General features: G+C 44.2%; 1 protein-coding gene and 1 long non-coding RNA gene across 3 annotated transcripts in view; one reads left to right on the top strand and one right to left on the bottom strand.

Annotated features, from left to right (window-relative positions):
• SORCS3 (sortilin related VPS10 domain containing receptor 3) overlaps nucleotides 1-26,599 on the bottom strand; it is a 592,870-nt gene that overhangs the window by 487,110 nt on the left and 79,161 nt on the right. The gene's annotated exons all lie outside the window — the stretch shown is intronic.
• Nucleotides 23,517-24,824, top strand: LOC128312736 (uncharacterized). Its single transcript, XR_008292425.1, has 2 exons — nucleotides 23,517-23,633; nucleotides 24,417-24,824. It is a non-coding gene; the product is annotated as an uncharacterized LOC128312736 (long non-coding RNA).

Genomic DNA, 26,599 nt, shown 5'->3' with positions numbered 1-26,599 from the left:
CGGGAGTCACTTCTACATGCTTCCGGTACTCAGAACTTTTGCCCTGGATGCTTTTCACTCCTGCATCTGGGGAGGGAGGAGGCGAGAAAAAGAATAATACCTATGAATATTTCATGCAGCGCCTCTGCTGACTTTTTAGTTCCCTGAATATCCATGAAAGTGCCACTGTAATAATGTCATTGCTTGCTCGTCATTTTCTACCTGGCTCTTCGGGAGGAAAAAAACAGAAATGATAATTCCTTGCTCTGATTGGGAGGTCACAGGAAATCATCTACCACTTGTACTAAGGTTTTTGAAGATCAAAAGGCTAAACAATCACATTTTCATTTATTTGGCATCATTCAAAGAGGTAGAATTGCACAGACATACATTTTCCAGATAAATGAAGCTTACCCTTAAGCACCTGATTTGTTTTTGAATTTTAGCCATTTCAAATGGAAATTACTCTAGAATGGTACTCACTTCCCTATTTTGTTAGACAAAATACATGGAGCAAAATGTAACCTTTTTTGTGGCACTTCAGAACTCTCATTGTGAACAGCCTGTATTTTTACCATGCTAGAATATACAGGATGTCTCAGCTTATTGTGATGCGTAAGGCTGCCTTCCCTGAATTAGTAGTCTTACCCCAGTGAGCATTCTGCATTCCTGGTTCTTCTTTTTTTCTTCACACCTGTCCACCTTCTTGTTGCCAGTCTGCCCACCATCACGTCATGCCTACATCATGCCGTTTGCCCCTAGTGTCCATTCTCCACCCCTGCTTGCTTCCCAATTATAATTTGTTGCTCTAAATTTGCTAGGACTTGGGAAACTTAAGGACCAACATCATGAGAACAGTATGTAGAAATAGAATTAATAGACTCTGAACAAGGGCCAAAGGCAGTGTCTGCTAAGTAAACTCTGTGACCTTGAGCACATTAAAACTGTCGACATTTTGCCTTCGCATCTCCGAACCGTGTTTACTTATTTATTGTCTCTTGATGCATCCTGGACAGCAGAGTTTGCCCAAGAAGCAATCCTTGATAAATGTCTAGTGACGTCTAGCATTTAGTGATTTTTAATTAGCATGTGTGCATACTAACGTATGTACTAATTATGGGTCTTCATAAATATATGTATATTTGCACTGACAGTGTGCTAGGTGCTCTGGTGACGAAGGCTGTGAAATCCTTTACACAATCAGCTCGGTCTGGCGGGGAGGCAAAGCTCATACCACCCCACTCCCATTCATCTCTTCAACCCCATCCCCGCTCTCCACTGAGCCACCATTCTCCAGCCACTCCAGCAAGCGTGTGCCAGGACCACCACCCCCTCTGGGGCTTCGCACTTCGCACTCCCCGCAGCCCAGAACTCTCCCTGCAGATTTTCGTGTAGCTGGCTCCTTCTGCTCTTTGAGGTCTCGGCTCACCTATACCCCCCTCTGAGAAGCCTCCCTGACTTCATTGTATCCAGCGGCCCTTCTACTCTATTACTTTGGTTTACTCTCTTTATGTAACCCTCCATGGTGACATTATTCTGATCCATTCACATACTTATCGTCTGCTCCCCCTGCTGCTGATGAGCAACCTGAACACTGAGTCGACCACCATCCCAGCACCCTCAGGACTACACCAGGCCCTCTGCGGAGCACCTGCTGAGCCGGCAAAGCAGCACAATGGTTAGAACATGACGTAAGTTGTGGGGAAGGAGGGCAGAAAACACACACCCAAGCCTGGGAGTAGAAAAAGATCTCAAGAAGGGGAGTTCTGGGCTGGATCTCACACAGTGCATGTAGCACATGGGCAAGGGAAGTCCACTGGTATTCCAGATAAAAGGCCACATATAACAGACAAAAGATTATACACGAAAATAACCCCTACACAAAATCTCAGCCTAATTTATTGTCCAAGAATCCCCACACTGCTGGGATGGCAGTAAGAAGACAGAAGTTCCTCCACTGCCCCCGTCCTCCCCAGGTGATGACTTCCCCTTCCACAAGGGAAGACACTCTCACTTCGTTTGAAGCCTGTTAGTTTCTAAGGCTACTGTGACCAAGTACCACAAACTGGACGGCTTTAACAACAGAAAGTTTTTGTGTCAGAGTTCTGGGGGTTGGAATCTAAGATCAAGGTGTGGACATGTTGGTTCCTTCTAAGGGCCGTGAGAGAGAAGCTGTTCTAGACCTCTCTCCCGTGGTGTCTGTGGTCTGCTGGCAATCTTTGGTGTTTCCTGGCTGAAAGATGCATCACCCTGATCTCTGCCTGTATCTTTAGACAGTGTCCTCTCTGTGTGTGTCTGTATGTGAATATCCCTCTAATAGGGATCCTGGTCATATTGCTCTAGGTGCCCACCTGACTCCAATATCAACTCAAATAATCATATCCGCAATGACTGTATGTATTTCCAAATAAGGCCACATTCTGAAGTCCTGGGCATTACAACTTCAACATATGAATTTTAGGGGGACACAACTCAGCCCACAACAGAGCCTCAGATTTAAAATGATTTTCCTGGGGTGCCTGGGTGGCTCAGTCAGTTGAGCATCTGACTCTTGATTTTGGCTCAGGTCATGATCCTACAGTTGTGGGATCAAGCCCTACACTGGGCTCCATGTTGAGTGTGGAGCCTGCTTGGGATTCTTTCTCTCCCTCTCTCTGCCCCTGTCCCCTGATCACTTGCTCTCTCTCTCTCTCTCTCAAATAAAAGAATAAAATAAAATAAAATAAAATAAAATAAAATAAAATAAAATAAAATCAGTTCCCTAACAGGGGCTGCCTCAGCAGGACGAAGGCATGTCAGAGGTCAAACTGGGAAGCCCATGGAGGCAGACTGACTTTGTCAAGCCACTAAATGGGAAATTCAAAAAGGACAGGCCCCCTGGATCTGAGACGCAGCCTGGAAGAAGAACACGGAAGGGATGGGATCTCTCCTTGCATTCGTGGAGGGCCACGAGACCAGAGAACCAGCTGGATCACCTTATCAGCTCTCAAGTCTCACAACGTCCTAGCTGTCATTTTTAAGTGATGAGGCACAGGGCATTTGGAAAACAAGACATCCTGGAGCCCAAGTCTTGAAGAGAGACTGGACAGATGGGAATATGGAGATTAAGTTTCTTGCCTGCAGAATGAGAGGCTGGATTATGTTACCTCCGGACCCATCTTGTCATTGTGATCTACATCACTGGTTCCTAGCTGGGACACAGTTTATAGCTGGTGGCCCCATGACAAACAGCATCAAATGCTTCCTTAATCTCCACAGCCACAAGAATAAAATGCAGTAACCCTCATTCTATTTAACAACCCTAAAAAGAAAAGGAAAAAGGAAAAAAAAAGAGTAGGGATGAATCTGGGTTAAAGATCACTGCCCTCTGGAAGTAGTTAAAATCGAATAATATTGTAGCCACTGCAACAGAGTAGTGCAAACACACCCAGGGCCTAATTAGATTTCTGAATACATTTGCACACAGACTCCGTCAGAATTTTCTTTGCCTCCAACACAGATTTCAGACGTTTTCTCCCCACCCGGAACCTATGGGTTGCTGGGGCCCGTCTAAATCCGCTCTTGGGCAGGAGGGTCCCCAAGCCATCTGCTCTGAGAAGCATCTATTTCTGGGGCTGAGAATTCTCCTGTTTCCACGTCCGCCTGATGAAGTTCCTCCCGCAAAGGGCTGAGAGGCTACAACCAAGAATACAATCAAGAGAAGGACAACCTGTAATCTTGACTTTCCCTTTGTACTTCAGACAAGCGCGATCAACATCGAGGCAGCGGGGGAAAAACAGCTGCGTGTAGAAGAATGAAGCACACACCTGTGCAGTGAGACTTCTCCTGGAGAAAATGAAAACGCCTCCCTTTAATGTCAGGGTTTAAGAAGAGAAATCTCTTCAGAAATGAGAACTCAGAAGAAAGAAAGGGGAAGAGAAAGAGATGAGGAGAGAAAGTTCACGCCCCCCCAAACTGAATTTCCAACCGCTCCCACAAAGCAATATCCAGCCGAGAAAAAGCAAGAGGAAAGCCTATTCCCCTGACAATAAAACCACAGTCCGCCAAGCAAACAGGAACACAGACACACAGGTGGGGGACCCGGAGCTGAAGCATGAAGGCGAGCATAAAACTCGGGGCACCATCGCTAAGAGCAAAATGCAGCCCAAGCAAAGGGGCCCCTGGGGGCAAGCTCTGCTGCTGCACCTGCCCACTGTCTGAAGGACCAGCATCCCCTGCCCTGCATCTGAGAGCTTTGCAAATGAGATGAAAATCAGCCCGCACTGAGACTTGGGATGAACTGAGGACAAGCGCTAATGGCAATTATCTACTTTTAATAACTGGGTAATTGCTGACCAGACCAGGAGAGGCCAAAAGGCCAATGCCTTTGCTTTGCCAAGGAAACCAAGGGTTAGGTGTTAACTGCATAATATTAAGTGCACTGCTGCCCTGGTCACTTGTAATTGGGCTGTGCTGCCACATGATGTGGGGACAGACCATTTGGGTCAGGGGGCCTCTGGCAGACCCACCTGGACAAAGCAGGCACAGACTTTTGTGAGCTCTAATGGGGCCAAAAAAAGACCCACCAAAAAACAAAACAAAAAAAAAAAAAAAAAACAAACAAAAAACCTTAACTTGGACAACAGTATTTATTAAGCGCTGGAGTGGGTCTGAAAATAATGGTTGATCTTGAACATGGATACAGATGTTCCAGCTTCAGGAGAAGTCAAGTGACTATCTCAGGAGGGTTCCTAAAAGCACATGGAACTGTTAAGAGGTCAAATACTTAGCATTCAGTCCCAGAAATCACTAATCTGAAAGTCGGGAAGATTTCCCCAGGCACCAACCAGCACAGAGTGTGAACACCCAGGATCTCAGCCAGTGCACTGCCGGCAACTTGTGAAGGGAGGTATTTAACCTCCTAAGAGATTCATATTCAAAGCATCACCCTCGCCAGTCTCAGAGGGTCCGTGCCATATGAGGTCCACTGATACCACAGGCAGTCTCCACTCTGCATGCTTGCTCCAGCGTCCAACACTTCACTCGGGCTTTCTCCATCTCTGGATGATTTCTCCTCTCCCACTCAAACTTCACCTGGTACCTTCCAAGTTCCACCTGACCCCACCCTTACCCTGCCAAGAAAGGCTGTTTATGAAGAAGGTGCTGAATAAGCAACACCTGCCCTGTACACTTATTTACCCCTGCTGCACTCTTTGAGCCCTTGATCAATTTCAAGCTCAAAGGGTACTTAGAGATCATCCAGTGCAACTTCATAGACAAAAATAAACCAAGGCCTAGGCAGGTTGCTTGGCTTATCCAGACATTCTTTTGTTAATTTCTGTTTCATGTACTGGACTTTCATCTGTCTAATATGCTACATGTTTCCAAAGACAGAGTCCCTATATTATCCTATATGTTAATCTTTCATATACCCCCATAGTAGTTAACATGGGACCAGACATAAGTAGATCCTTAATAAATAGATGTCCATCATTGGACACTTTCCTCTGTGGTTTATTAATGACCTCACTCCAATAATAGTACTGTAGGGCTCAGAATAACCTCAACTTCCCCAAACCACATTGATGACAAGCCATATAATAACCTAATAATTTTATACAAGAGTAAACCCCTCTGGCTGGTGCCCTGCACGTAGCAGGCAATAAGGAAGGGAGAAGGGATAGGCCCTTCACCCTTATCCAGATACATCATAATTTAGTCCCTACACCCTTAACTGGGTGCATATTATTTGCCAGTTTTGTGTCAGTGATGGCACTTGAAAGTCAAAAGAGATAGATAGTCCTTGATCAAGAGGAGTTTCAATCTAATGGGACAGACAGACAAGATCACAGAACATTATGACTCCATGTGACAAGTGTGATGACACAGGAAGGCAAAGTAGAATCATTCTAGATCATTAAAGGATATTCCATTTCTCTTTCTTTGACTCACCAACATGTTCCCCATGAACACAATATGGCCGGCTTGACTATTTGCCAAAGCCCCCAGCACACCTCAGCACACACTCTCCTCGGCCAAAATGCCCTCATTTCCATGTAAATCTAACTCATTTTTGGAACTCAAATTTCAAGTTCAATTCTAAATCATTTAGGATTATTCCTTTCATCCAGGCTCTCCTTTACTTTACCACTCACTTTGCGCAACAACATTTACTTGGTTTGTTATGATATTTCTCATCCAATTCTTATGCCCTTTCTCATGCAGTTTTATTATTGATCTAATTTTTAAAATTTTTTAACGTTTTTTAGAAAGAGAGAGAGTGAGTGAGTGTGTGCTCGCACAAGCAGGGCAGACACAGAGGGAGAGAGAATCTGGAGCAGGCTACATGCTCAGCATGGAGCCCTACACAGGGCTCAATCCCATAACCCTGGGATCATGACCTGACCCAAAGTCAGAATCCAACACTCAACCAACCAAACCACCCAGTTGCCCCATTGATCTAAATTTTAAATTCTTTAATGGTGGATCCCAAGTTCTCTTATATAAAAAATTCACACATGGACAAGTCTCAAGTACACAGCAGGTGGTCAATATTTCTCCTTGCAGAAAGAATGCATGAATGAGTGAATGAATGAATGTGCCTTTTCATTAGTCAGGTTTCAGTTGTTGTTCAACAATTCCAGACAAATCTATCCTCTCTTCTCCTCCCCATTACACACTAACACAGAGACACATGACACTATTTTCAAACAAAATGAGTTCACCTGGAATGCATTAGCCACAGATCTCTGCTAAGATTAGCCAGGTTATTTCAATAGCACCTTCTCTAATTTAATTTTTTCTCTGGCATCCCCCTCCAACCCGCCCTGACTCCATCTGGACTTTTTTAGTGCTTGGGGAAAAGGAGAAAATGAGTAAACGAGCTGGCAGGAATGGGGTATAATTCTGTGGTTCAAATTGCCATCCACTAATGAGTGGAATAACTCTTTATTGATGCTAATAAACAAGATGCTGATACATGGGCATGGGGGTCAGGCCCTGCCTGGTGGGGCCCCAGCAGGGACTGACTTCTGCAATCAGTTTTCATTCCTCTATGAATATCCCAAGCTACAGGCAGGCTGGACAGGAATCATTTTCTGGGTAAATTTCCATGTCATAGCACAGCAAGCAAGGCCATGAGCCCAAAGATTGTTCTCAACCACCAAGCCCAAGGAAGCTTATATTTCAATAACTCTCTTGACTTCTCTGATTACAGCACCTAAAACCAGAAATGCTAGGGGATAAAGGGTTTTCTCCCAGTGTTTTGGACTTTGTCTCTACCATCTGCTGGTAGGTGTAAATGCATAGCAAAAATCCTGCCCTCTACAAGGTTATAGTCTAAGACAAGCATTAACGCAGAAGAGCCCATGACCCATGGGCTACAGAGCTGGCCAACAACAGCTAGAGAGATTATGACTTAGTAGGTCTTTGGAGGAGTCTGACAGTCTGATTTTTAACAAGGGCCCCAGATGATCTTGATGTAGCCAGCCCTTATGACAGACTGATAAACAACATGGAAACACTGTGTCATGTGAAGTGCATGTGCTCTTTTTTTTTTAATTTTTTTAATGTTTATTTATTTTTGAGACAGAGAGAGCATGAACAGGGAAGGGTCAGAGAGAGAGGGAGATACAGAATCCAAAGCAGGCTCCAGGCTCTGAGCTGTCAGCACAGAGGCCGACGCGGGGCTCAAACTCACAGACCATGAGATCATGACCTTAGCCAAAGTTGCAAGCTCAACAGATTGAGCCACCCAGATGCCCCTGATGTGCTCTTAAGTGAGACAGGCCTAGGTGGAAATCCCAGCTGTATTATATACTGCAAACTGGGGCAAGTTACCTCACCTCTGGGTAAGAGTAAGAATAGCTTCTTCAGAGAGTTGTAGGAATTTAAGCTTGTAACATAAAATTAGTAGTGCAGGGTCTAGCGCGTGGTAGAATTTTACTAAACAGAAACTGTCCACAAATAGAGGCTTTGAACTCCTACCTCTCAGACTGCCTGGCCCAGTCCAAATGTCTCTAAATCATATTAGGTCTATCAAATTAAGGCTCTATTTCAGGGTGCAAATATGATTCAGTCATTCCACATACATAAATACTAGGAAAAAAACATTCTTGGGGTTTCTGAAAACATGGTCACCATAATGATGGCACAGAATTCCCTAGTTCCCGGTCAGCTTTGGACTTTTAGGTCACTGACCTCTGGAGAATATCATGATAATGCTGTCTTATCCATAGCATGGTGCAAACATAAAGCCCAAGGATAATGTCATGCCAGAAAATAAGATCACTGATGAGGAAGTCCTCTGAAAAGTCTACACTAGAATAGTAAAAGTATATTTTTTAAAACCACATTTACTGGGAACAGAGGGAAAAACTATCAACAAAGTCACACATTAGGATCCTTCTTATCCTTCTATTACCAAGGTAGTCAGTATCAGGAAATGAGCTTTGGATTAAAGTGTTGCCATCAGCAAATACTTGCATTCTTCCTGTTCTTGTTTTTACACACACTTTATAGTCACTGCATCCTTCAGAAGCCAGACTTAATGGAAGCCTATGCAGGACTTGAGCACATATGTTCTCCTCCTGACATGACCTGGCCCATCACTCCACATGAATGTAGACCGCTTTTCCTTTTATATTTCTTGGCAAGAAAATTTGCTGGTAAATATCATTTAACCTTTCTCAAATAGTGAAGGCGGCCCCAGTTCCATCCATCAAATGGATTCCTCACTCTTAATTTAAAATATTAGAAGGTGCCCTAAACCTTTTTCTGTGGGGGGAGACCTAAGCAAATCTTATTTGGATAGATTCCCTATGGTTGTGTAAAGTCAATGCCAGATTCTTAAAAGATACCTAGCCAGGTACAGCATTTAATTAAAAGAAGGTCAGTCAATAGAGTAGACATACTCCTACTTGAGTGGTTAATTGCTAGAAAGAGTTTAATAAATTATTTTTCAAGCCAAAGTCCCTGTTTCCATGAAGGTTTTTTTTTTCTTAAAACTCTCACTGAATTCCACCAACAAACTCTTTCCAAGGTTGTTAAATAGACAGAAACAAACAGCTGCCTACAGACATTCAAGATACATGGAAAATATTTAAACTTTCTCTTTTAAGTCCACATTAACTATCTGAAACCCAAAAGTAACTTCATTATTATACACTGTCTCAGACCACTCAGGAGATAATTCAGATGAAAGTAATTAATTCCATCTCACAAAGTGCTGGGGAAAGATGGTTATATTTCAATCACTGAGCAGACAGAACAACAATCACAATGGAGCATGCCTAACATCCTCGAGATCTCGCTCTCAAGAAAATGGAAGAGAAGGAGCTAAATGAACCTGGGACCCAACCAGAGAGCTGGTGAGCCCAGAGCACAGCTGAAATGACTGAAGCGTGCCCTTGAAGACCATATACTTGTTCTACCCCCAATGGTGATTCCCCCCCCCCCGTTTGTCAACTGCGGAATTATACTCAACTCTGCAATCCAAATATTGCCCCACCCTCCACAATGGTCTTTCCTTAAGAGCCTGTGTTTCACTGGAGCTTTTAGAGAAAAACAACCAAAAACCTAATTCCTGCTAGAATTAAACCATTAACTATGGTTTAACGTGTGCATCGTTTAGCGTCTATTCAGCTTTTAAGAGAGAGAATGAGGTCTTAATTCAATTGAATAAAACCTGAATGGTGAAATTCCAGCCACTATAGAAGTCATTGCTGGAAAATATGAGAAAATATATCTGGGTAGGAGCCACCTCCACGTCCCTCCTCATATATTAAATAAGTGGGCAGCCACACAGCCATAAATGTACTTTTCAAAAATGTGATTCTTACAGCTTGTTTTTTTTTACCCCAGAATGCCAGTAATGAAAGGGATCCTGATTCTAGCCTCCAGAGATGAGGAAGCTAAAGACCACCACCATTTAATGATTTGGCCCAGATCACACAGCAAGCCACAGCCACATCAGATTCACTCACTGTGCTTTACAAGGGCTTTGGAATGAAGATAATCCTAGACTCTTCTGTACCTACTTAACCTTTACACCCAAACAGTTGCCAATCTTCATTTCACCTAGAAAATAGCAATAGCCTCTAACTAGTCTCCCTGACTGTGGGCTTGCTTACCTCTTGCAGAATGGTGAGAGCCTATGTCACTCAGAAGCTTAGTTCCCCTATTGAAGAATATACCAGCAATCTACAGGAATGTCTGTTAAGATTCACCCTACTTGGTCTTCTGGATTAACTTCCCATAATAGAAACTTCCATACCTCTTATTAAGAAGACTCATCTCATGACCAGGCATTGTTGTTAGGAATTCATTCCTTATTTTGAATCCCAATCTGTCCCCCTGTGACTGCCACAGATTAGCACCAATGTGATACTATATTAAGCAGTCATAATATCTCTTGTACCTGACACCCCTTCCTGTATCTAAAGGCTGCTATCATGTCTCTTCTCTGCCTTCTCTTTCTCTTTTCATTTTAGTAAGGCCCCCATTTCTTCAAACATCCCCTATATGACAGGACTTGAAATCTTCTGGCCATCAGGTTCTCTTTCTCCTACATGTCTTCCAATGTGTCCACATCCTACGAAGCATATACCAGAACAGAAGAAAATTATTCCCAACTAAAATACTACAACCACAATATTCCAAACTAAGAAGTGCAAAGTATAAAGAAATCATCCCCGTTCTCATTCTATACTATACATCTATCAACATAGGTTACGGGTTTGAGAATTTTGTGGCTTATTATATCAGAGTTGACTCATAGGGATCCTTGAGCTTACTGTTTCCTCAACCATTTAATAATATTTCACTCATGATACTAATTCTCTGGAACAGGAGGGCACTCATCCGATTTTGGGCAGTTTAATTTGGGGATTTATAGAACTTTACATTTATCCCTGCTACATTTTGTTCTGTTAGACTTGGCCCAGATCTCTGGTCTATAAATATCATTTTATATCCTGTTTCTGTCTTCATATTCACTGTCCCTCCTGTCTTTGTATTATTTGCACACTGGATGAACTGGGGGATATCGTCCCCAAACCGAGGGAAACGATGCTGGCATCTCTTAGGTAGACAGGAGGGCGGAGCCAAGGGCAGCATCAGCCAGCAGGCTACTAGACTACCTCCAGATTCACTTTCAAGCATGGGTCGGTACCCTTTGAGAATGATTTGTGACCCGTTATTAATCCATCCAGTTTCCCTTACCTACAAATACACGTCCCTATTGATGATCACAAAGATTTCACAAGGAGGTTGTTCAGATATGTTGTTGAGATTGTTTTGCTTGTGTTATTTTCTTTTTCTCAACTAATAGTGACCCTTACAAACAAGGCAAGATTTGCGCTAGCATGAATTGCTTGCATCAAATTCTCACAACATCCCCAGTGATCATCACCACCTCCTCATTAAGCCCACTGCTCCAGGGTTGCGACACCCATCATCTGACATCTGTCTATCTCATTCCTGAGATTCCTTAGAGTCTTTAACAGTGATCTCCTACGTAATGCCTTCCAGAGCCATGGCATAAATCTCCTGTGTGATAGAAGACTCGAATTTATTTAGATCAATACGATATTCTGTAAGTCTCTTCACACACCTTGTGGCTCTTCTCATGTATTCATGTTCATTTACACATGTTCATTCTACACTGTTGAGTCCAGAGAACATTTTCCTTGACATAGAAGACCAAACTGAAGTGGGAACTGAAGAGCCCTACTTCCTTCCTTTCATCCATCATTCTAGAGGACCTTCCCCAATATCCTTGTCCCAAATATTTCCAAAAACCTCATTCTTGTCCTTGGGATTTTTTTTTGAAAAATATAAAATATTATAAATTTTTCCCTTCCAAACTATTCTTTTAGGTCAATGCCACCTACTAGTTTTATTAGCACACCTTGCCTTTGAACATATTTCCAGACTGCTTAAAAAATGTCTGATGCTGATTTGGACAAAATAAATTTAATAACTCTTTTATGTGTTTATTTTTAAAATTTTTTTTTTACATCTTATTTATTTTTGAGAGAGAGACAGAGCACAAGTGGGGGAGGGGCAGAGAGAGAGACACACACACATTATCCGAAGTAGGCTCCAGGCTCTGAGCTGTCAGCACAGAACCTGACGTGGGGCTTGAACTCACAAACCGTGAGATCATGACCTGAGCTAGAGTCGGACGCTTAACCAACTTAGCCATCCAGGTGCCCCACTATGTGTTGATTTTCAAAGAACAATATTCAATTCCATTATTTTGCAAGGGACCTATGATTACACGGTGCAGGCTTAGGAAATACCAATGAGATTATGGTTTAAAAAAAAAATGAAAATCTTTCCATGTGGAAACGTAAGGGAAAAAATGGAAAATATGAAACATGAAAAGTAAGCCAAAAAATTTACTACATCTTATAAAAGGTAAAAGCTAGGAGAGTATAGTAGTGAGGAGTCCTGGCTTTGTGTTTTGCAAAGTTGAAACTTGTTCAAATGCTTTCATTCAGCTCACACTTGAGGTGCATAATCTTGAGACGGCTACTTCCTCTTTCTAAGGTCCCATCTCCTCATTTGTGAAATATGCATAATCCTAGTGCCTGCTGCTTAGGGGGCTGAGAGAATTCTAGAGAAAAGGGAAATAATGAAATTGTACAGTTATTGACATACAGTAAGCACTCACTAAACTCTACACTATTTTTTTAAGTTTATTTATTTAATTTGAGAGAGAGGGAGAGAGGACACAAGAAAGCAGGGGAGGGGCAGAGAGCAAGGGAGAGAGAGAATCCCAAGCAGGCTCCAAGCTGCCAGGGCAGAGCCTGACGTAGGGCTCCATCTCACAAACCACGAGACCATGACCTAAGCCAAAATCTAGAGTTGGACATCCAACTGACTGGGCCACCCAGGCACCTCAACTGTACAGTATTTTTTATGCTCTCATTTGAGATCCACCCTCAATACTGAATACTTGGGCCAAAAATGCCCCAATTTGTAAGAAGCATGAAATACAAGGTAGATATAAATAGCTGAGGAGAAAAAGGAACGAGGAAACAACTGATAAAAGAGGTCACATTCATGTCCAAACTAATAAAACCATCTCAACCTGGTGCTGGCCTTGTGCTATAACCTCCTTAAGGACGAAGTCCCCAAGGCATGCTTCTTTTTGGCCACCACGTGCACATGCATGCACACACGTGCACATATTCACATAAACACCATTCCCAGCAGAGTGAGGCACATGGTAAGTACTCAGTAACCATGCCTGACTGAGCAGTGATCTCCTCAGAGCTGAAAGCAAGAAGTAAATTCACAATTCTCCAGGCTACACACAAATTAACTGCAGTAAATACACTGTATACCTTTCCCTGGGAACTGCCTGACCCAGGCCTCCACACACTCTTGTTTTTGCTTCACGACTCTGGCCCCCCTTGGCTATAGCACATTGGTTTCACGGTGGACACCCAGACACATCTGGGAAAACTGGATACCTTCTCCCTGGGATCTGTTAAGAATCTAGTCACAGGATTGGTGGAGATCTGTAAGAAAGGTCTACAAACTCCTGTCCCTGAGGCTGTGGAATTTCCCTGGTCCCCACCCTTTTTTGAGGCTTGGTTGTTCCCGGAAATGCCTGTAGTACTACAGTATCTTCTCAATAAGTTTCCTTTTCTTGCTTAAGGGAATTCCAGCTGGTTTCTGTTGCCTTCAAATTCAAACAAACAAACAAACAAAAAAACTGAACTAATACACGAATTAAATTAAAGAGAGAGACCAGTGGTTTCAACAGCCCGGCCATGCACATGATTGCATAAGCTTTGGCTGATACAAACAACCAAAACAAGGTCTCTTCATTTACTATTTGTCAAGTCAGACTCAATGGGACTCAGTAAAGCTATTTAGGAAAGAAATCATGGAATCTTGTCATCAAAAGTATCATCAAACTCTGTGAGATTATAGACTGTACAATCAGACCACATGATAGCAGAGAAAAGCTGGAATTTGCCAAGAGAGAGATTTGTCTGAGAAGATTAATCAATGTGTCATAGAAAACTGAAGAGCCAATAATGACTGAGTACTCACTATGCGCTAGCTACTGCTCTAAGCGCTTTTTCACACATCAGCACACAACCATGTGATTTGGAGTTATTATCAGTCATATAACCATGGGATTTGAAGTTGTTATGAGTCATAACCATGTGATTTGGGGATATTATCAGTCCCATTTAAAGATGAGGAGGGGCACTGGGGTGGCTCAGTCAGATAAGTGACCAACTCTTGATTTCAGCTCAGGTCATGATCTCACGGTTCATGAGATCGAGCCCCACGGTGGGCTCTGAGCTGACAGCGCAGAGCCTGCCTGGGATTCTCTTTCCCTCTTGCTCTGCCCCTTCTGCACTTGCACATGCACGGGCATGAGCTCCTTGTCTCTCTAAATAAACATTAAAAAAAATAAATAAAGATGAGGACACTCAGGGACTGAGAAGTGAGGTACCTCCCTAAGGTCTCGTGGCTTGCAGGCAGCAGATCCAGCCTTCAAACCCACTACTCTTAACAATGTACAGTAAGCTGTGTCCCTCCAGATGCTGGCATATTCAGGGCAGAAGTGAAAAGATGAAGAGAGGAAAGTGTCTTGGCGAAGGCAATTTGCAAACTCTACATGAACTTGTTCATTCATTCAACAGACATTGAGGCCTCCTACTATCAGCACTGTGCTAGGCACTGAGAACGATCCCAGAAGTGGCCCTCTTATAGCCCAAGAATCCCCATCCATAGGATTCAGAGAGTGGAGCCCAGTATCTTATACCAAGTAGGCATTTGATAATCTTCAAGGCTCAACCTACATACCACATATGGGAAGTGTTTCTTGCCTCCCTACAATCTATAGATTAGGTTAGCACTCCTCACTGATTCTCCAGAAACCTCAGGTATCTATCATAGACTTATCATGTTCCTTTGGAATCATCTGTGTGTCTACTTACTCCCCTATAATATAAGCTATTTGCATACGTGTGACTGTGCTGTTCATCTGTCTCACTAGGGCTGGTAAGAATTCCCAGCATATGTAGGTGCTCAACAAATGTTTGTTAAACAGATTCCTCCATATGACATACTTCTTCTTCAAAAGCTCATCCTTTGAAAACAAGTGACAGTACAACACTTTGAGCAGCTGATCCATTGACAGAGTTGGGTTTGTCCCAAGTGAACCATTCTCTTTCATCCTGTCTTCTTTATGACCAGCTCTACCCATCTGGAAGGTCTTCCACCAGAGGAGGGGTGGAGAGGGAGGGGGCCTGTCACTTGGGAGGAAGTACACCACTCTTAGTGGAGCAAGCATGGATTTGAACTCACACTTTGATACCTAGCGTCGAATCCCCGTTTCTCCACGCAGCAGTCATGTCACTGGGAGCTGGTCAACTCCTCCTAGCCGTAGTTTTCTCATTTTAACCTCTGCCTCAGTGTCATTCTGAGGATAAAATGGGGTCACACAAACGAAGGTGGCAAAAACATCACAGATGTCCATGAATATGAATAGCCCACCTAGCTAACACAGCATATGTCTTTTAAAAGTATACACCAATCCAAAGGGCGCCTGAGTGGCCCCATTGGTTAAGCATCTGACCCTTGATCTTGACCCCAGTCGGGATCTCTTGGTTCGTGAGATTCAGCCCCTGCCATGAGCCACCATATCAAGCCCTGTGTTGAGTCCCTGCATCAGGCTACCATGGAGCCTGCTTGGGATTCTCTCCCTGCCCTTCCCCCATTCATGCTATCTCTCTCAAAATAAAAGCATAAACTGATCCTTTTCGATGTTTTATAGGCTACTTTTGTATCTCTTCCATTTACATCTTTCTGAGTTGGTAGGCTTTTTAATATAGGTATGACAATAGGGAACAGCTGTGAGATACAAATGATTCAAAAGGAAAACCACACCATTAATTGAGGATGATAGCCTCATTACCTCAATTTTCTGTAAAATCTCGCATGGGGAGCCCACCTGAAACCTCCCATCACGCAAAAACCCAAGGCTTACAGCCATGTTTGCCGTGAAAATGAAACATCACTCCTCAAACCTCAACTAATTCTATGTTTAACTTTTTTAAACAAACCGTAACAAATACTAAGTGTAGCTAATCATTCCCTGATTCCTTTGGTATTCATTGTAATAGCATTAATTACGATAAACACATTTGGAATTAATGTGCATGTCATATGCATATATCAATTCCATTCTAATTTGCCATTGATTAACACCCGTGAAGTGAACAATGAGTCTCCAGTTTTAATACACCACTCACGTCTTGGGCAGCACAGCCTTAAAATGGGTCCCAGGCACGCGACACCAAACCGTCAGCCTGCAGAGAGGCAAAAGGCAAGAGAGAAAGTGCAGGAAGAATATTCTGCTTGCCCTTCACTTGGCAGTACTCCTGATGCATTCTGGGGCTGCAGGCAGGGTCCAGATTCTGCAAACCCAGCATTAGAAAACATTCATGAGGGAGAAAATAAGACTTGGAAGCACAAGCGTGAGCTTCAGAATCAGGCAGACCTGGTTCAGATCCCGGCTTTGCCCCTTCCTAGCCACACTGTTGTAGCCAAGTTATACCATTTCCCTAACCTTCAACTCCTTCATCTGGAACAGTGGAGGTAATCATATGTTCCTCACGGGACTGCTGAGAGGAGTATGTAAGAAAAAGCAAACGCTTCACTATTTTCGGCACATGCTTTGTGTTTTAATAAAATACAGCACTAGTGTAATTAATCATCATTATCATTATTGCAATAGAAAAATTACTACTACAAGCTAGGACTCTCATCCAACAGGCAGCACTGTATAAATACCACCCAATCAGGTCCAGTATGTCCAGGGGCCCAAGGTTGGAGGAGGAGACGGAAGGCAAAGATAACTCTGACAGTCTATTCATTTTCAATTTTTTGTTTTGGATTTTTTTAAAAGACTGTTGAGGAAGATTGCATATAAAGGGCAGAGCGATGACAGGATCAGGGAGAGCTCTGAGGTGACAGGCAGACCCCATGCATACACTCAGCAACCTTTCAAAAGTGGGTTTCTCCACTTGCAACATGGAGATGATAATACCCATCTCACAGCACCACGAGGGTCAAATGAGCTGATGAACTAGGTAAAATGGGAGGCATCATTATCAGAGCTTACCGCTATTATTATTAGCATGATTAGAAGCAGCAGCATTGTTACTAATGAATGAAGGTTTAGGGAAGCTCATTCTGAAATCCTTTCCTTGGAGCCCTAGCCTTTAAACGGATGCCTGAATAAAGGATGCTTTTCATTTTCCTGTTCTGAACCTCTCTTTCATGTCCACATCTGTACAGACCAGGCAGATGTCCTGTGTCTTCTGGCCCCAGCCCTCTATCTCAAAGAATCGTACTCACGCACACAGAGAGGCTTAGGAGAACACGCAGATGGCCCAAAACAAACTCATCCCTTCCCCAGGAGAAAGAACTCAATCCACAGGCTGTCCTGAGAGCCCACTCTCAGTAACACCGATTTACAGAGAAAATTTCTTGGACACGGTTATAGGATACCCAGGTCTTAACACCCCTCATCCCCATGATGATTCATCTGGTCAAGGACCTCTAACACAGGGTGAATGCCTGTCACAGCACCTCTCCCACCCTGCCTTCTACTACACCATTCCAGCATTAACATTAACCTCCCTGGAGCTTCCATTAAGCCTACACCTGGACCATGAGACCCTTGGGTGAGAAGATCATTTGAACAAAGAAGATTTTTGCATCCCCAACATGTTATTAGCATATGATGGATGCTCAGTTAAAAAACAAATAAAAACCAAAGGTCTGGATACATAACAAAGTAAATATGCCCTCTAGGACTCCGGAAGGCAAGTGCACCACTATGATGGCTGGGTGGGAATATTGGCATTGCCTTCCAATAATTAAAAAAAGAAAAAAAGAAAAGGATTTAACTGACTTTATGAAACCAAGACTGTCAAGATGAGAAGCTAATGTTATTGTGTGGATGGAAAGGTAAATCTTGTTCTGACTTAATGGGGCCAAGCAGTTGACAAGATCCAGGAAGAAAATTAAGCCCTCAGAATCACAGAACCTCACCTCTTTTACACCATCATTTCTCCATACAAACCACTTCCTTGCCTTGAGACCCACAGAAACCATGAAATAAGAAAACAGGAGGTATCCTTCCTTTATAAACATTCTGTGTGATACACATTAATCCACTGATCTTCAGGGAGCAATGCACCTGTGTGACCCTGAGGCAGGCATCCATTCGGGATAAGGAAACGGGGATCCGCACCGTTATGAAAGTTATCTGGAAGACAGTCACTAAGCAGGTAACAAGAGGAGCATTGTTGTAAAAAAACAAAACAAACAAACAAACAAAACAGGGGCACCTGGGTGGCTCAGTCAGTTAAGCATCTAACTTCATCTCAGGTCATGATCTCACGGTCCTTGAGTTCAAGCCCCCATGTCAGGCACTGTGCTGACAGCTCAGATCCAGGATCCTGCTTTGGCATTCTGTGTCCCACTCTTTCTCTGCCCTTCTTCTGCTTGTGTTCTGTCTCCTTCTCTCTCAAAAATAAATAAACATTAAAGAATAAAAAAAAAAAAACAGGCCCAGGTTGTGAGAACATAAACAAGGGGACTCTGAATCTGGGAGATCAGCTAACACTTCCTGGAGCAGGTGGCATCAAAGCAAAAAGAAGATGAGACAAAGCAGACAGTCAGTATTCAATGTGTTTTGACCACTGTCTGATCTAGGGAATCTTCTGCTCTTACGAAGCCTTCATTTTATCAAGGGACACAAACTTAGGAAATAAGTATTTGCTTCAATGATATAAAAATGAGGAAGAAAAGGTCCCACAGATTTCTAGGACTATTTGGTATAGGCAGATATTTTTTTAAGGAATTCGCTATAATTAATGTTGACTGTTTCAGTTTTACGTAATGAAAATGCTGCCCAGTATGTCTTTGTTCGCCTATGTTGCAAAATTTTAAATATGTACCTTTTAATATTTTTTTACTATGCTAAGAAAGAAATTCTATACACAAATTAAAAGAAATACTTTCAAAAGTAATACTAACTTGTCAAAAGTAATACTAACTACCATTGTGTGGTCCAAGTTTTTCCTCCTCACCATTAAACACACTGCATCTCCTTACATACTTCCTACACAAAGGAGGTACCAAGTGGAACACTGTTTGATAGCTGAATAAACACAAAACCTTCAAATTACCATCCAGGAATCCTGGAGTCCTACACAGATGGGTGAAGCCCATGTTTTATTCGGATTGGCTTTTAATGGAAATACAATCAAAGGAGAGATAATGGGTGTGGCAGGATGCAGGAGGAAGGTGTGATCTCACCTGTTCCAATAAAAGGAAAGCAGTGAGTCCAGATCCCTCCAGATGCACTAGGAGCCTTCAGCATTGATGCCAGAGGAGAGACAACAACGGCTGTGAAGAGCATCTATGGCTGTGACTCCAGAAAGCACTGACCTCCCTCTGTTTCTGCTACAACTCTGAGAGCTCTCGTCTATGAAGTTCAGACACTGTGTACCTCTAAGGTGCCTTCTCTTTTTGGTTATGGACACTGATAAAAAGGCTTTTCATCTGCCCAGAGTCCTAGAAGAAGCAAATTCAGGAAAACCTGGCACTGGGCAATTTTGTCAGCCTCTTCAGAGTGGAGCCAGTAATAGGCACAGGCCTGAGAATTCACCCTGGTACAGTGAACTCCCATGGGACCATGGCAACAAAACTCAACGAGAACTCCATCCATTGCTTGAACTATTGTGAAGACCGCTGCTGGCTGTGCTGCAAACACAGCCTCCGCTTCACCTGTCTCAGGCGTTCGGGGAGAGAACCACGAGGTTCTTTTCACTTGTCCCAAGTGTTCTGACATCTCTCAGAGAGGATCCAGGTCAACAAGACCCTGCGGTGGTTGGGAGCAGAGATTATGTCTGTACTGAACATCTCTTCCTGGATGCTCAACTTTTCTATGAAGTCTGGACCTATTCATGGCCAATAGCTTCCTCCTATTTTCTAATAACTTTTGGAGGGTCAGATGTGCAAATGCCCAGCCAAGCCCACTTCCACCAGAGAAGCCCCAGACACCCAGCATGTGTCTGCAGCACGTGTTTTGGGTTCCCTTTGCTTCACCTCCGGCTGCCACTGTTGAAAGGCAGAAGCAGGAGAGTCGGCTGAATAGGCTGTGGGTGTTTGCAGAACACCTGCATACTGTCAGGGAACTCCCTCTGAATCTTCAGACCATGGGTGCTGGGCTGTGAGTCTCAGGGGAAACCATGAAGTTGCTGCTGGTTCTCAGCTGTACACTATTCTCCACCTAACCCAAAATGTACACAAAGTGAGCATTTTCCTGGACTGTGACCTAAAAGCCATTTTAGTTCTTAATGCCTCTGATAGTTCTCATCAATGTGCACTCACAAATGTGTCTGCCTCACATTCTTCTGCTTTGGGATCCCAAAAGATAGCAACGAAACCCATCAAAATCTGTCACGAGAAAGCACAAATTACCATTTGGCCACAGTCCCCTCAAGAAGATCAGTTACTTCTGTCCAGAAATAAAGAGCAAGCCTGGGGGGGGGGGGGGGAGACTACCAGTTCAAATATTCCCAGGTTGTTCTGATATTACCAGGTGTTTATGAGAAGCTACATCTGTGAGCTGCTGCTTCGAGATGAATTGAGAACCTGTTTCAGGCGATTGCCTGGGTTGGATCACTGTAAAATGTCATGACGAGTGGGTGAATTGTGAACAAAGAAAAAGTCACCATGTTAAAAGTCTGAACACCAAGCAAGAAAGAGGACAAATAACTGAATCAAGTTTCCAACTGAAAAAGTCAGAGGACTCAGACATGGAAACATTTTGAAAAGAAAAGGTTCACTTGCAAAGGGTGCAAGAGAAACAGACTTCAGAAGGACTCATTCTCCAAGCAGAGAACGTAATAACTAATCAAATAAACTGCAAAATTATCAAAGGCATTGAAACTGACTACCGTGCCACAGCGTGTTGTGCCTGGCATAGTCTATCAATGAGGAATGCTGTGGTGGGACTGATCCTACTGGTTAAGACTGTAAGACGCCCTTCAGTATCAACCATCAGAACACTTTAAAAAAAATAAAAATTTCTTACAAGACCTGGAAATTACAGAACACACCTGGGGCCACAGAGCGAGATCGCAAGTAGAGACAGAGGGAGCACGCTGGGGAGGGGAGCAGGGGGCAGGACAGGGGGATTGTATTGGGGTTAGAGGTGGGGGCTCACCCCTTATTGGTGAATTTAAAACACGAAGAGTGGGAAGAAAAAGCAAGGGGCCCAAATGATCAGTTATGGAAATCATCCAGGATCTCTAAAACAGAGGAGCCTCAGGGAGACGAGGTGGCCTGTGGCCTGTGACCTGCAATGTATTTATTCCGGAGGGATATGCCTCTTTAAGTGAATGCCTCTTTAAGTGGTTGCCTGGCGCTAGCATTACAAAAAAAAAAAAAAAAAAAAAAAACAAACTATCAGGGTTCACACTACACGTAGCTCTCTGGGGATGCCAACAATATCCAAAACCATGAATGTGAAATTCATCAATGTCAATTTAAAACCTATTTCTAAACCTTGACAGAATAACGAAGTGTCACTGTGCTCTCTAAAACACAGCCCTTTCGGGGCCCCTGGGTGGCTCAAGTTGGTTGAGCAACCAACTTTTGATTTCGGCTCAGGTCATGATCTCAAGGTTCATGAGTCTGAGCCTCTCATCAGGGTCAGAGCCTGCTTGGAACTCTGTCTGTCTCCCTCTCTGCCCCTCCCCCACTCATACTTGCACTCTCTCCAAAAAAACTTAAAATTTTTTTTAAATAAATAAAACACAGCCCTTTCATGCAACAGAACACACATGTACCTGCACCATAACATACCCTGATCAGGTGGACACGTGATCCCCCAGAGTGTCCTTTCCACTCGAGTGTTTATTTCTCTTGGGAAGATAATGGAACGTTAAGAAGAAAGCATCCCTCGCACAGGAACAAGAGATCGCTTTGTTTTTAACAAGCTCACACCCTTTATTCCTTTTTAGCCTTCCGTGTTTGAAGTCAGACCCCAGCCACCAGGCTTCTGCACTCCATCCACTCGATTCACAAAAGGGTCTGGCTGAGCACAAAAGATGGACCGTGTTCAGCAATGACACCCATCGGCCTGAGGCCCAGGAACTCAAGCATTCAAAAATTAGGAAGACAAATTTAGTCGGGTCACAGGAGGACAATTCAGAAGGCTGGCTGGTTTGTTTCCTAAGTGGGTTCCTGGGCAGCCCAAGTATGACAGCTGTTTAACACAGGCCCCGAGGGCATGAGCTGAGATTTTTGAAAGGGAAAGTGGATCCCACCAACCCTTGTCATTCTGCTCTCAAAAGGAGGAAACAGAAGAAGAAAGAGAGATGCACCTTGGGTCACTACTATACTGTGTTTCCAGGGCTGCATGTTTTCCTGGGGGAGGTGGTGGTCAGAGGAGAGGGGGGGAAAGGTTACATTTTGAAAGAAAAGGAAATTGGTGATTAGTGAGCAAAACAGAACTAGTTCCAAGAAACCTGAGGCCTGGCTGGAGCCCACGGCATGTGTAATAACCGTATCCCAAACAGAAATCCTTATCGTAGGGCTCATCCCCAAAGCCGGCTTCCACGGCTGCCTTTTCATCTCGGCAGCCTCCAACAGGCCAGTGGCTCAGCAGCAGCTTTCATTAATTTCTCCTATCACCGCTGATCTTGAAGCTTTAGCCAGGAAGGGAGCCAAGGGCTTTGTCTTTTTCATAGGTAATTTACAATTACAAGGGCCAGTTTCCTTGAACCCTACCACTGGGCAGAGGGGATTGAGGAGCAAGCTTCTTTCTCTCCCAGAGAAACAAAGGGATTGGTTAAAAAAAAAAAAAAAAAAAAAGCCAGGCGGCTAGAGCTCATGAATACCCCAGCTCTGGCTCCAGCCAGAAACAAACACGAGAAATAATGAAAGTCCTCAAAGTGCACAGCTGAGGATGCATCTCCGGCTGCATTTGGGGGCAGAGCTCAAAAGCCACCTGGAGTTTCCTGAATCCCAAGTAATAACTTTCAAACTATTTCCTAAGCCAATTTTTTGAGAGCCCTGAACGGCTGGCGTAAGTGCCAAGAACAATGCAGCGGCAGAGCTCTGGAGGAGGGGCAGCCGGGCCCCCTGCCCGCAGACATTCACCAGGCAGGAGAACCACTTGAAAGGGGACCGGTAGGGGGGAAGCCCCCTCCCGGAGCCCTTCTCTTTCTTGATGTTCTTCACCAACTCTTGAATGTGTACTCCACCCCTTCCAGGGAAAGAATTTCTAAGCTGAACACCTTAAAGTGTACATTCTTTTATTAACTATAGAAGAGTTTTTTCTTGGAAGGAAAAGAAACCTAACTTGCCAGCTCTATTGAAACTAAGTTAGTAACCAGTCCTGCACACATGTCATGTCATTCAATACACCCAACACAAGGTCAGTGTTGTTTTTATCCCTGGCGACCAGAGGGGTTAAATCATTCAGTCAAGGTCACAAAGGTCCGATGTGCCCGAGGTGGGGTCAAACCCAGCTCCCTCAAAAGCCTGCAGAAAAGTCTCTCCTGTTACGCAGTCCTGAGCATCACCAACACAGGCTATGAAGGAGGATATCAGAGGTAAGCCTCTCTGCCCACATGTGGACCCCTCATGATTCATTCTCACTGACAGTTGCTAAGGCCATCATGCCTGTGTGATCCATTATGCTGCAATCCACCTTTCCTGAGGTCCTGTGCACAGGCACAGCAGCGTCTGTGATCTGACTGCTTAGTAAATGCTTCTCACGGACAAACGCAAACTCTGCTCCCGAAGCTCTTTCCACCTCCATGGGAAGACAGGGCCAATGTGAGCTCTCAGCTAGATGATAAGAGCAGCAGTTTGTGTTTGGTGCCTAGGCTCTGGCTACCTCCTCTGCCCTTTGCCCTTGTTGGTCTCCTCTTCATCTCCAGAAGCTCCAGGCCACCTCCCACTACTATAATTTCTCCTACAGCTGAAAGAAACGACCAGTGACTCATTCATACTAAAGTGTACAGGACTATAAATATTCATCCTTATAATAAAGAAGTACATCTCATGATAAAAATTACTAGTGTACCCTAGACTAGGAACTGGGACTTATTTCTAGGCAAGAGATTTTTCTTGCATCCCTAAAAACAAACCACAGAAGTAGACCATTTTTCTCACACTTCAGATTAAAGCAACCTGACATGCTCACAACACACATGCACGCAGGCACGTGGGCATGCAGAGAGAGGAACAACTTAGAAATAGTAGTATCTCCACTAACCCAGTTATTATATGCTGAGTGCCTACTATTGTAGTGAGGGCGTGAGGGCGGGTTGGGAAGGTAAAGAGCACACCAGTACCCTTAAGAAGCTTATGATCTCTTTTGGGACACACAGGTATCCGAAGACACTGCTGGGGAATAGCACCACCTCAGTTGTTTGGTTTCCAGGAGATGCTTAACGAAGACCAACTCCGTGGCAATGAGGTTCCGTTCACAAGCCTGCTCAACATGGGGTCTGTCCTATCTTCCTCCGCCCTCCCCCCCTCCACCACCAAGCAGGGATTGAGAAAATTTTTTTTTTTAAAGTGAAACCTTTGGACTTTACAGCGAAGCATCCAACCTGGTACTTGCCAAGAGAAACTGAAGGGGAAACACCAAAGAGCTGCTCTACTGAATCACACAAGCTATTGGGATTATTTGCAAGCATGTCTCTGGATCTCCTTGTTTTTTTTTCAGCCAAGCCCAATGTGTGATACAAAAACTGCGCCCAAGGAGTTGGTGAATAAATGAATAAATGAATGAACGCATGAACAAGTTATAGAACTTAGGGTAGGCATCAGGTCCAGCTCTTTTGGGTCTACCTGGTGTCCGTGTACAGGTCCTGAGGCCCGTCCGCATCTCTGCCCAGGGGAGAGCAAAGCCCACCCTCCCTTCCCCACCTCTCAGGACCAACGGGAGCATCAAAGAAGCTCACGAACTCCAGAGCGTTTTCAGAAGCATAAAGCACTTTCCGAGTTCAAGGGTTGTTATTATTCTTTTGGAGACACCATGGACAATCCGCAATAGTTCTTGTAGGGAAATTGAATCCATCCCTGATTAATCAGCCTGTTTACTGCAAGTTGATTGCAGCCTGACTTGCCCCTACTCTGGCTCTCAGGCTCCCTCCTCCACTGTCTGCTGCTCAGCCCCTCAACTTTCAGATGCCGGAGCCAGGAATGAGGCCTGGAGGAGGGGCTCCTTCTCCCCTGCCGCCTCCACCTGCACGCAGTCTCATCACCCCCATCCCTATACTCACCTCCATTCTGGGTACTCCCGGCTGCCCCAGAACACCCACACAAACCTCCCCAGCAAAATAGCCCCTCTAGATGACAAAGCACTGCTGCAACCCCGCCGCCCTCCTCACCAATCCTGCTTGTTAGCGTGGCTATTTCTTTTCAGGGAGGGGTGACACATCTCTGCTCCACAATATGCATGTGAGCCCAAGACAAAGGCTTCTTAAGAGCAGTGGCAGCCGCACGTATGCAGAAGCAGAGGCTGCTCCGAGCTAAGGGGACTGAGACTGGAGTTCATCCTTCTAATAATTCCATACTGACACCCCCAGCCGCCCCCTTTGGGGGACAGAAGAGCAAAGGCACTTGGCATTTTTAACTTCCTGCAGCAGAGCCTGGTTCTGAGTGTTCCTCTCTCGGCAGTATCTATCATAATCTCTAAAAGCAGTGTCGTGCTGGCGTGAGTCACCTCTCAAATACAAGCGCCATGGTTTAGGAACATCCTGTCCAGAGACAACAGAGAACACTGATGTAACAATGGCACTGACCTCATGACCCTCTATTTCTCTCTTTGTTCCCATAATGTCTGCTACTCAGCCTCCGAGCTAGCACAATTCTGTTCAAGTAAAACAATACTGTGTTTTATTATAAACGTGTCAGACTCCTCTGCTGAGTCCTTTCTTGCTTTCTTTGTAGATGCTGGGGTCCTTACCCAATAAGCACTCAAGATAGATTTATTGACAGCCAGATGAACACCAAGTCAACCGGAGTAATAAAAGGTTGTGTCCTGCCCTCCTGATACAGCTACAGCCAGCTAGGGTTTCTTGAGCACTTGTGGTGGCTAATAAGAATATTGCATCCATAATCTCATTTCAACTTCCCAACAACCCTGTATCTTGCCGTGTAGAAGAAAGTGAGGTTTGGGGGTGCCTGGGTGGCGCAGTCGGTTAAGCGTCCGACTTCAGCCAGGTCATGATCTCGCGGTTAGGGAGTTCGAGCCCCGCGTCGGGCTCTGGGCTGATGGCTCAGAGCCTGGAGCCTGTTTCCGATTCTGTGTCTCCCTCTCTCTCTGCCCCTCCCCTGTTCATGCTCTGTCTCTCTCTGTCCCAAAAATAAATAAACGTTGAAAAAAAAAAAAGAAAGTGAGGTTTAGAGAATTCAACGAATGTGCCCAAGTCAGCGGAAAGGCTGAGATTTGAACGCAAACCTCTGACTTTTGAGACCATAGCTTGAAGGAAGTGTCATTTAACCACCTGCATCAAAACAAGCAGAGACCACTGAAGGGCTAAATGGGGCTGGCTGGTGTTCC

This window comes from Acinonyx jubatus, chromosome D2, assembly GCF_027475565.1.
Source record: "Acinonyx jubatus isolate Ajub_Pintada_27869175 chromosome D2, VMU_Ajub_asm_v1.0, whole genome shotgun sequence".
In the NCBI taxonomy this organism is placed as follows: domain Eukaryota; kingdom Metazoa; phylum Chordata; class Mammalia; order Carnivora; family Felidae; genus Acinonyx; species Acinonyx jubatus.
Note: the sequence above shows the minus strand (reverse complement) of the source record. Positions and strands in the feature narration are given on the sequence as shown.